This window comes from Schistocerca cancellata, chromosome 3, assembly GCF_023864275.1.
Source record: "Schistocerca cancellata isolate TAMUIC-IGC-003103 chromosome 3, iqSchCanc2.1, whole genome shotgun sequence".
Classification (NCBI taxonomy): domain Eukaryota; kingdom Metazoa; phylum Arthropoda; class Insecta; order Orthoptera; family Acrididae; genus Schistocerca; species Schistocerca cancellata.
Window position 1 is genome coordinate 278536131 of NC_064628.1, and position 6041 is coordinate 278542171.

The 6041-nt window shown below is 41.0% G+C and overlaps 3 non-coding genes across 3 annotated transcripts; all 3 read left to right on the forward strand.

Annotated features, from left to right (window-relative positions):
• The first annotated feature begins 496 nt into the window (after nt 1-496).
• Trnas-cga (transfer RNA serine (anticodon CGA)) lies at nt 497-571 on the forward strand. Its single transcript has one exon. It is a non-coding gene; the product is annotated as a tRNA-Ser (tRNA).
• A 225-nt stretch (nt 572-796) lies between these two features.
• Nucleotides 797-871, forward strand: Trnas-cga (transfer RNA serine (anticodon CGA)). Its single transcript has one exon. It is a non-coding gene; the product is annotated as a tRNA-Ser (tRNA).
• Nucleotides 872-1096: 225 nt separating this feature from the next.
• On the forward strand, nt 1097-1171 carry Trnas-cga (transfer RNA serine (anticodon CGA)). Its single transcript has one exon. It is a non-coding gene; the product is annotated as a tRNA-Ser (tRNA).
• The last annotated feature ends 4870 nt before the right edge of the window (nt 1172-6041 follow it).

Sequence of the window (6041 nt, forward strand, 5' to 3'; positions counted from 1 at the left end):
TTCAGTCTTGCCATCAACTTTGTCTTTCACATATTTTGGTCCTACATTTAGAGAGACACATTCCTTGTTGAACTTGATGTTATGATAAAATTTCATTATATTAATTTTGTGTTCCTTTACTGCATGGATATTTCTCATTACCTTGCAAAGTAAACTTAATTCAATTAAGTAAGGCTGTGAGACCGGGCGTGATTCGTGCTTCGGTAGCTCAGTTGGTAGAGCACTTGCCCGCGAAAGGCAAAGGTCCCGAGTTCGAGTCTCGGTCGGGCACACAGTTTTAATCTGCCAGGAAGTTTCATATCAGCGCACACTCCGCTGCAGAGTGAAAATCTCATTCTGGAAACATCCCCCAGGCTGTGGCTAAGCCATGTCTCCACAATATCCTTTCTTTCAGGAGTGCTAGTTCTGCAAGGTTCGCAGGAGAGCTTCTGTAAAGTTTGGAAGGTAGGAGACGAGATACTGGCAGAAGTAAGGCTGTGAGACCGGGCCTGAGTCGTGCTTCGGTAGCTCAGTTGGTAGAGCACTTGCCCTCGAAAGGCAAAGGTCCCGAGTTCGAGTCTCGGTCGGGCACACAGTTTTAATCTGCCAGGAAGTTTCATATCAGCGCACACTCCGCTGCAGAGTGAAAATCTCATTCTGGAAACATCCCCCAGGCTGTGGCTAAGCCATGTCTCCACAATATCCTTTCTTTCAGGAGTGCTAGTTCTGCAAGGTTCGCAGGAGAGCTTCTGTAAAGTTTGGAAGGTAGGAGACGAGATACTGGCAGAAGTAAGGCTGTGAGACCGGGCCTGAGTCGTGCTTCGGTAGCTCAGTTGGTAGAGCACTTGCCCTCGAAAGGCAAAGGTCCCGAGTTCGAGTCTCGGTCGGGCACACAGTTTTAATCTGCCAGGAAGTTTCATATCAGCGCACACTCCGCTGCAGAGTGAAAATCTCATTCTGGAAACATCCCCCAGGCTGTGGCTAAGCCATGTCTCCACAATATCCTTTCTTTCAGGAGTGCTAGTTCTGCAAGGTTCGCAGGAGAGCTTCTGTAAAGTTTGGAAGGTAGGAGACGAGATATTGGCAGAAGTAAGGCTGTGAGACAGGGCGTGAGCCGTGCTTCGGTAGCTCAGTTGGTAGAGCACTTGCCCTCGAAAGGCAAAGGTCCCGAGTTCGAGTCTCGATCGGGCACACAGTTTTAATCTGCCAGGAAGTTCCATATCAGCGCACACTCCGCTGCAGAGTGAAAATCTCATTCTGTAAACTTAATTCAAATTTGCCACATATAGACATGGCTGGAACATGTGGCTGTTATACAAAATAAAATCTTGATAGTGTACCACCATCCATCACCAGCCACAAACTGGTTTCAGGTTACTTTATTCAATTATATTAGAAAAGTGTAACCAAAACGGTTGCGCTACATATTTATGTTGGAATGTAACTAATGTGAAATGTCCGTCTGGCCCACTTGTATTAGCAATTTTCTTGTAATGAAAAGCTTTCTCAAGGATGTTTGTATTCTCACAGTCAAAAACGTTGCAATGCTTTGTAAAACATTTTCTTTTGGTCAAAAAACAAATTCTCGATGTGCACCACATATTTTGATTTATAGCAACAAAAACACATACACAGTTTGTAAAGTACACGATTGTCAAAGATGTTTCAATTTAATGATACAAAGATACGGCATATTTTGGGGAAGGGGAGGAGGAAACGTTAAATTACTCTTACGTTACATTGAAATAGTGTCTTACATTACATGTAGGCTATTAAAAGCAACGGAAACGATAAATGTATTGGATTTTGTGAATTATGGGGTTGAAAATTTATTTTATAAAACGATAGAGTTACAAGTGTGGGAAAGAAGTATATCAATTCTTGTGTGATATTTCAACATCGATGACGATAATACATTAAATTTCATTAGTAACTATTACCCTGGATAATACTATTGCAAGTACATACAATATTATAAGATTTGTTCCTAGATCTGCTGATTCGTGTACAAATGTTATTCATATTCGAACACAGAAAGTACTCTCTGGAAGGTTTTTAGGAAACGAGTGTTAGCCAATTCAGTCTGCTCATTAAGGATGTTACCATGGGAAATGTTTTTGCGCTTATATATTTATATTTCATCTAATATATTCATAGTGGCTTCTTTTTTCTGCTACATTTAATATTTTCATATTGCTTCTAATGTTTGTCACTAATTTACGTTTTCCTCACTCAAGCTGAGAAGCATCTTTGACAATCATGTACTTTGCAAACTGTGTACGTGTTTTCATTGCTATAAATCAAAACATATGATGCACATCGACAATTCGTTTTGTGACCGAACGAAAGGGATTTAAATGAAGTGGAACGTTTGTGACTGAAAAAACAAACATCCTTGAGATCGTATTTCATTGCAAGGAAACTGCTAATACAAATGGCCAGATGGACATTTCACGTAAGTTAAGTACAATGCAACACAAATATGTAGCGCAACCATTTTGGGTACACATTTGAAAATTATTGTTTATCCTAGTAAAACACACAGGAAACGAATACATAATATGCACTGATAAAAGCATGAAAAAACCAACAGATCATGAATTGTAACGAAAAGAAAAATATTGAAACTGGGAACAGCACTTTTTGAATAAAGTAACCTGAAACCAAACTGTGGCTGGTTGCTGTACACCATCATTAATTTATTTTATATAACAGCCACGGTCTCCAGCCATGTCTATATGTGACAAAATTGTACAAGGGAAAATTGTTCACAGGCATTTCATACCATGAAGAGTATTCTGATAAGGGTATCAATGTCAATAGGTTTTTTCATACAAGCATTTGAACCACTGCTTGCTGGGGACGTCATGTACGTTGAAAGCACGACCTATAGCCGGTAGAGGATGCTAGCAATGTGATAGCATATGTCTCCAGTGTAACAGATGCAATAATTTAAAACTGGATACAGATGGTTATTAATTAGGGTGGTTCAATACGGCTCAGTTGCGTGTGTAACAGTATAACGTAAGATACAAAGTGACATGTAGCAACAATAGCCATGTATAAAATCATAATAAAACGTGTAAAGGTGATATACAACCAGCTTATGGAAAACCATTTAGCATAGCAAAAGAAATAAAACGAGAGGTTGGGTGAACATCGATTGAAGGAAACAGTAACTGTCAAATTAAAACTGTCGGTGGTCCACAGCGCAGTCAGAGGTGAGTTCTGCTGCCGCCACCACGCGACCCCTCTGTGGAATGTTTTGCTTCCCTGTGGCGGCTCTTGCAGGCAGGGGATCACTCTCGATGCCGCCGATGGTCAGCGTACGTGGCCCCAAGTAGAGCTGCTGTTACTCCATGTACTCCATGCACCATGAGGGCTGAGGCTGGGCCTGTCTCGACTCTGCTCGGCACTTTTGGGAAGCACTCGGCACAGCGCGACATTTCATTTAGCATTGCGGTGCTGCATATTTCGGTCGACACGACTTTCTTCAGTTTGGCAGAATCTTCGTGTCAGCGCTGTTTACCCTTCGCTAGATCGTGATGAAAAATAAGTTCACAGGTCCAATAGCTATGTGCACAGAAACAGCCAATCTAGCGATCTATCCTACAAGCCTTTATAAATGAATGCTAATGACAGCAGAGATCGGTAAGAATTCCCGATACCTGTTACGCTGTATAGAGTTGCATAACTGAAGAGTGCAATGAATTTGTTACGAAAAGACATTTCAACGCCATGCAGAAACAATTTAAGATTTAGTTGACGAGGAAAGCGCAAGGCAGTACAGGTGTCAACAGACGGGATCCATTGTTCTACGTATCAAGAAGCTCTTTGTACTAAATTTGCAGACGTGGATCATGTGATGAAATTGTTGGTACGATCAATAAGTTTCTTGAAGCCGCAAGCATTATTGCACTGACACCTGTAACAATTTTTAATGGATTTGTACGAAGTGAACGGTGACTTTATATACTATTGCAAAGTACATCGGTTAAGTCAAAGGGCATGCCTGGAACGGTTTTTAGATTTGAATTCCACTATCATATTTATGAATGAAAAAAGAGAGCAGGAACGACAGTTAGAAGGTTAGAAATGGAGCACAGACTTCGCATTTTAACTGATCTTGACTGCCCACTCCCCACAGTAAGACAATGCGAGGTGAGAAACAACTTGTTTCTGGTCTAACAGGGATGCATTGATACTCAACAGATATCAATCGTAATTGAGGAAGACAGCCTTTATACACCAAGCTGCAGTACACCTTGCTGAAATGGCGGAAAAAGTGAGACAATTGATTACTTTTGACAACGGGTTGTAGTTCCAAAGTTGCAGATATTAGGAACGCTTAGCAAATTACTTTCACAGGTATTTTCGTCCATGTAACGCCACAGGAGACAAGTGTAAAATTCTGTGGTCATTGAAATAGTACTTCTCTCATCAGGGAGTTGTGTAATATCATTGAACACAAACAGGAACTACGAGATACATAGTTGCCCAACTTTGGCTCCATGCAATCGACAAATCACTATGGGGCGAACTGGTCCTAAATAAATCGTTTTTGTACCTTTCTAACGTTACGTACATCCGATGAACAAACAGGTCACAGGACCGAGTCCTGCTGTATCATTATCCAACAGCCGTTCTTCGTAAAACGTCTAGAATATATTCTCTTATTTAATAATTGTTATTTGTATTTTTATGCAAATGATAAAGAATTGGAGCATCAGGTTCTTGTCGAAAACTTATAAATATCAAATTCTAAGTGATATTGATGACGGGTTCACGTCTCAGCAAAAATGCTTGTAACTTCTGAGCAGACAATGAAGTCTGAACTAGTCGCATTAAGGTACTCTCATGAAAATATCTGAAATAGAACACTGTTAGAGCCGTATTCTGTGTTACTGAAATTTGAGCAGGACACCACGCTTCTGATATCGCATCCTTTTTCTGATATATTACTCATTCCATACCATAAATGACCAAATACTGTACAATGCTAAGAAACTGAAACGAAAACCTAACTAGGCGTTCAAGAATTTTCTCAACTGTTAACGCAACCAAATCTTCGAGCCAAACGATGAATACTCTTTATCTCACTGATGTTCTCTTGTACGTCCCTGGAAAACTTTGTGTGTCTGTAAATGTTTCTGCAGATCTGTAACAGCTAAGTGAAATTAATGTAGCTGATATTCAAAAATTATCATGATTGGTGGAGATATGGTGGAATTTAAGACTGAGTTCTTCAGAAACGCAATAAAAACTTTCTCTTGCCTGCAATACTAAGTAACTGAATCCTTTACTAGCTTTTTAAGTAACCAAACCATTCAGTACTGATGGGGAGAACGTTTATGTCGCGAAACGGAATGTACATTTTCTAAACACAATCACGAAAGAGAAAGAAAAGTGTGTGGCACTTTAGGAGCAATCAAGGACCAAACGTTACTCAAAATACATCTACATCTACATCTACATTTATAATCCGCAAGCCACCCAACGGTGTGTGGCGGAGGGCACTTTACGTGCCACTGTCATTATCTCCCTTTCCTGTTCCAGTCGCGTATGGTTCGCGGGAAGAACGACTGTCTGAAAGCCTCTGTGCGCGCTCTAATCTCTCTAATTTTACATTCGTGATCTCCTCGGGAGGTATAAGTAGGGGGAAGCAATATATTCGATACCTCATCCAGAAACGCACCCTCTCGAAACCTGGCGAGCAAGCTACACCGCGATGCAGAGCGCCTCTCTTGCAGAGTCTGCCACTTGAGTTTGTTAAACATCTCCGTAACGCTATCACGGTTACCAAATAACCCTGTGACGAAACGCGCCGCTCTTCTTTGGATCTTCTCTATCTCCTCCGTCAACCCGATCTGGTACGGATCCCACACTGATGAGCAATACTCAAGTATGGGTCGAACGAGTGTTTTGTAAGCCGCCTCCTTTGTTGATGGACTACATTTTCTAAGGACTCTCCCAATGAATCTCAACCTGGTACCCGCCTTACCAACAATTAATTTTATATGATCATTCCACTTCAAATCGTTCCGCACGCATACTCCCAGATA